This window comes from Gossypium hirsutum, chromosome D10, assembly GCF_007990345.1.
Source record: "Gossypium hirsutum isolate 1008001.06 chromosome D10, Gossypium_hirsutum_v2.1, whole genome shotgun sequence".
NCBI lineage: Eukaryota > Viridiplantae > Streptophyta > Magnoliopsida > Malvales > Malvaceae > Gossypium > Gossypium hirsutum.
In genome coordinates this window covers 11478769-11484743 of record NC_053446.1, presented here as the reverse complement: position 1 = coordinate 11484743, position 5975 = coordinate 11478769, and positions in this window count along the sequence as shown.

The window sequence follows — 5975 nt, the reverse complement described above, 5'->3', positions numbered from 1 at the left end:
TTTGATTTTATGAATGATATTGAAAGTTGATATGAATATGTGCTGGAATTTTATGAGGAAATAGGATGAAATTGATGCTTTAATTTGTTTATGAGATGATTTTATTAGGTAATTCCAATAGAAATTGATTTGTAGGACCTAATTGTGAAAAAGTTTGGAATTAAAGTTTAGTGCTGAAATTCTGATTTCCAAAGGTTATAAGGTAGTTTAAAGTGATATAATAAAGTGTTGATTGAGAAAAATCAGGTCAATTGAGAGGTTAATTGAGCAGGGACGAAATTATCATTGTTGAAAGTTTAGGGGAAAAATGGTAATTAACACCATGCACTAAAATAGTTTTGGACAGCAGCAGTACTCTAAATTTGAAAAATCACCAAAAATTGTATAGATCGAATTAGAGAATGAATAAAATATGAAACTAAAGCTTATTGAGTCTAGTTTCTTATAAAAGAAACGGTGTAAACAATGGAATTGTAAATCATGAGATATAATAGATTTTGTGAGACAAGGTCAGAATGAATTCGGGTTCCCCTGTTCTGACTTTGGAAAATAATTAAAAATTGTAAAAAAATGATTATGAGTTATAATTTATATGCTTAGAATCCTTAATGAGTCTATTTTCTGAGGAAATAAAGGGAAGCATCATCCTAATTCTGTACAGTGATATAATTAATTTTTAGTGAAGAGGGGTCAGAACTGTCATACAGTGAAACAGGGGAAACTTTAAAGAATAAACTGTACTTATTGGCTAAACCAAAAATTCTTAAATTTTTATGGTAAGAATATATGTGAGTATAGTTTCAGGGAAAATTAACGGATCTTAATTTGGAGTTCTGTAGCTCACGATATAAATAATTTAGTGACTGTGACTCAGTGAGGCAGCTTTGAATGCACTATAAATAATAATGGAATTGTAGAGAAAGTTACATATGAACATGAAATGTATTAGATTAATGATTAAATTTATTTATTTAGATCCGGAAAATTCAAATATGAAGCAAGATCGAGGAAAAGAAAAAGTTCGGGATTAGTAGATTTTTGTTTACGAACAATTGTCGAGGTAAGTTCATGTAACTTGAATTATATTCATAAATGCTTGAAATGTTTGTTATTGATGTGAATATGATTTGGATGTTTAATGTATGATAATTGATGAAGTATTGATATTCTTGATGAAAAGAGGAAATAAATCCCGGTTGAATGAAAGGAAAAATTCGATGGATCTCTGAAAAAGGAATTGACGGTAAAAAGGATCTAGACCAGACGGGTGATCCTATCCTGATATAGCCCTCCCGAAGAATATGTGGAAAATGGATTTAGCCCGGACGGGTAATCCGAATTAGGGTCTGAATTTAGCCTGGACTGGTAATTCAGATCCAAGCTCATTAGAGTAATTGTCATTGCAGGGGATTTAGCCTGGACTGGTAATCTCGACAATACTCTGTGAGTTTATATTATAGGGGATTTAGCCTGGACTGGTAATCCCGCTGTAAGAATGAGGTTCGCGGGAGTGTACTCTCTGAAATGAAAATGTGCGCACATGAATATGAATTGACGGACCCGAAATTGTACACTAAAGTGTACCTCTGAAAATCCATCGAAATTCCAAGTAGTTCAACGGGATAAATATGGAAAAATAACAAGGAAATGGAAATCATGGAATTGATGAGCTCATCAATCATTTATCTTTGTAATGAATTTGCATGAGGTTGAGTTTGTATGTGATGTGTATATGTTTATGTGAATTGGATGTGTGCTTGTGTTATTAAATGATGGATGTATAAGTATGGTAAGTATAATTCCTGTTGCATGAACTTACTAAGCACAAAGTGCTTACCCTGTTTCTTTTTCCCCTGTTTGTAGAGTTAAGAGCTCGGAGGTCAGATTTGGTCGGAGACACATCACACTATCAATCTCGAAATCTCGGTACATAAAGGAAATTTATTTTGGAAATCAATGGCATGTATAAGCTAGTAAATTAGATGTTAATGTGAAATGAATTTATGGTTAGCCATTGGTATGGCTAACAAATTTTGATTTTTGGTATGTGATGAAATTATCTTATGAATATGATAAATCTATCTTGAAAAAAAATTCGGTAAAATCTGGTAATGCCTCATACTATATTTCGGCGATGAATACGGGTAGGGGGTATTACATTTGTTGGTATCAGAGCTACGGTTTAGCCGATTCTCGGACCGACGTAGCAAATATGAGATTAGCTATACATGCCATTTAAATTATTATTGATAGTGTGATATCTCTTGACCATTTAAAATGTGATTTTCTTATAGTATATGTCTGCCGACCGAGCTCAACCCGAGGAAGCCGGGAGTCATGCTCCGGCTTCAGAACAAAGAGAAGTTGAAGCTACTAGTAGTAGAAGGTCCGAGACAAGGGACCAAAGTGAAGAGGCTAAAATGGTCTTCTACCAAATGATGAATGAATGGTTTGCTCAGTATATAAGAACTAACTCTGTAGTGTAGCAAGCTCAAGCTGCTGCTCCTCCTCCTCCACCGGTTCCTGAGATTCCACAGGGTACAGGTACTAAATCTATCTGAAAAGGGAAAGCTCCGATTGATAAAATCAGAAAATATGGGGCAGAAGAATTCAGAGCTGCAGTTGATGATGATCTCGAACGGGCTGAGTTTTGGTTAGAGAATACTGTTCGGGTTTTGGAGGAATTATCTTGCACACCAGAAGAGTGTCTGAAATGTGCAGTATCATTGCTAAAAGATACAGCTTACCACTAGTGGAACACTAAAGCTTCGGTGGTTCCAAAAGAAGAAATTACTTGGGAGTTCTTTCAGAATGAATTTAAAAAGAAATATATCAGCCAGAGGTTCCTTGATTAGAAGAGAAAAGAATTTCTTGAGCTGAAACAGGGCAACAGATCGGTATCTGAGTATGAAAGAGAATTTGTCCGATTGAGTAAATATGCTCGAGAATGGTTACAGTCAGAGGCTGAAATATGCAAACGTTTCGAAGAAGGGCTGAATGAAGAAATTAAGTTACTGATCGGAATACTTGAAATTCGAGAGTTTGCTATATTGGCAGAGAGAGCTTATAAAGCAGAAGAATTAAGTAAAGAAAAGAAACAAGCTGAAAGAGAAGCTGGGGTTTTCAGTAAAAGATCAATGGAAAAATCCCAGTTTTCTACTTCAAAGAAATTGAAGAAATACCAGGATCGTTCTACCTCAGCTACTGGGTATTTGGGTAGAGAGCGAGGTTTTCAACGTACTAATCCAAGACCTTCCACTCCATCAGTGACCAGTGTTGGCAGTGTTGGCACTCCTAAGCCGAGATGTCAGTACTGTAATAAACTTTATTTTGGTGAAAGCCGATCAAAGAGCGGGGCTTGTTACCGATGTGGTTCTTTCGATCATTTCCTCAGAGATTGTCCAGAAAGAGGTGAAAAAGAAGTTGAACAGACATCGAGGCCGAGTAATCCAGTTTCGAGGGGTAGACCACCTCGACCATTTGGTGATGTCAGTGGTAGTCGAGGAACTATGAAAGATACTGTAGGCAGGCCTGAGGCACTAGCACCTGCTAGGACATATGCCATTCGTGCTAGAGAAGAGGCCTCAGCACATGATGTTATTACTGGTACATTTTCTTTACTTGATACTGATATAACTGCATTGATTGATCCTGGTTCTACGCATTCATATATATGTGTTAAACTTGCACTTGTTAAAAATTTATCTATTGAACCTTCTGAATTTGTGGTTAAAGTCTCGAACCCCCTGGGCCAGTCTGTGTTAGTGGATACAATTTGTAAAAATTGTCCACTGATGGTAAGAGGTTATTGTTTCTCGGCTGACTTGATGTTACTCCCTTTTGATGAGTTCGATGTGATATCGGGTATGGATTGGCTAACTCAGCATGATGCAGTAGTAAATTGTAAACAGAAATATATTGTTCTGAAGTGTCTGAATGGAGAATTACTTCGGGTTAAATCTAAACAAACAGAGGAATTATCTAATGTGATTTCAGTGATGACAGCTCAGAGGTGTATCAGAAAAGGGTGTGATGCTTATTTGGCATATGTGTTAGACACTAAGGTATCCGAGTCAAAGATACAGGCAGTGCCAGTTGTATGTGAATTTTCTGATGTATTTCCAGAGGAATTACTGGGGTTGCCACCAGAAAGAGAAGTAGAATTTTCTGTAGATCTGATTCCGGGAACTACTCCGATCTCTATAGCTCCGTATCGTATGGCTCCTACGGAATTAAAGGAGTTAAAGACACAGTTGCAAGAACTTGTTGACAGGGGTTTTGTCTGACCGAGTCATTCACCTTGGGGTGCTCCGGTTTTATTTGTAAAAAAGAAAGACGGGTATTTGAGATTGTGCATCGACTACCGACAGCTCAACAAAGTCACTATAAAGAATAAGTACCCATTACCTCGGATTGATGATCTGTTTGACCAGTTGAAGGGTGCCACTGTATTTTCAAAGATTGATCTCCGATCAGGCTACTATCAGTTACGGGTAAAGGAGTCAGATGTACCGAAGACAGCTTTTAGAACCAGGTATGGGCATTACGAGTTTATGGTTATGCCGTTTGGGCTGACTAATGCACCTGCAGTATTTATGGACCTGATGAATCGGATATTCAGACCGTATTTAGACAGGTTTGTGGTAGTTTTTATTAATGATATCCTGGTCTATTCCCGAGATGAAAATAAGCATGCAGAACATTTGAGAATTGTGTTGCAAACTCTGCGAGAAAAGCAGCTATATGCTAAATTCAGTAAATGTGAATTTTGGCTTCGAGAAGTGGGTTTTCTTGGACATATTGTATCCGCAGAAGGCATCAGAGTAGATCCGAGTAAAATTTCAGCTATTGTCAATTGGAGTCCACCGAAAAATGTATCTGAAGTTAGAAGTTTCTTAGGTTTAGCTGGTTATTATCGGAGATTTGTACAGGGGTTCTCTATGATAGCTTCTCCGATGACTCGTTTATTACAGAAAGATGTTAAATTCGAGTGGACTGATGAATGCCAGCAGAGTTTCAACCGATTGAAAGATTTGTTGACGAAAGCACCTGTGTTGGTACAACCTGAATCGGGTAAAGAATTTATTATTTATAGTGATGCATCATTAAATGGTTTAGGTTGTGTTTTGATGCAAGAAGGTAAAGTTATAGCCTATGCTTCGAGACAACTTAAGCCACATGAAAGAAATTACCCGGTGCATGATCTTGAATTAGCTGCTATTGTATTTGCATTAAAAATATGGCGGCATTATTTGTATGGTGAAAAATGTCATATTTGTACTGATCATAAAAGTCTGAAATATTTGATGACACAGAAAGATTTGAATTTGAGACAACGCAGGTGGCTTGAACTGATAAAAGACTATGATTTAGTTATTGATTATCATCCGGGTAAGGCTAATGTTGTAGCTGATGCTCTGAGTCAAAAATCTCTGTTTGCTTTACGAGCTATGAATGCCCGATTATCTTTGGTTGATGATGGTTCAGTTGTAGCTGAGTTGAGAGTTAAACCGACATTTCTACAACAAATATATGAAGCTCAGAAAAATGATGAGAAGCTATAGGTTAAACGGATGCAATGTGAGTCAGGTGATGATTCAGAATTTCAGATTGGGACTAATGGTTGTTTATTATTCAGAGGCAGAATATGTGTACCAAAGAATTCAGAGCTTGTACAGAAGATTTTACACGAGGCACACAGTGGTATTATGTCCGTACATCCGGGAGGTAATAAAATGTATAATGATTTGAAGAAAATGTACTGGTGGCCAGGTATGAAACGTGATATTTCTGAGTTTGTATCAAGATGTCTGATATGTCAACAGGTCAAAGCTGAACATCAGGTACCTTCGGGATTGCCCCAGCCAATTACTATACCGAAATGGAAATGGGAAAGAATTACTATGGATTTTGTGTCAGGATTACCATTGTCACCGAAAAAGAAAGATGTCATTTGGGTGATCGTTGATCGATTA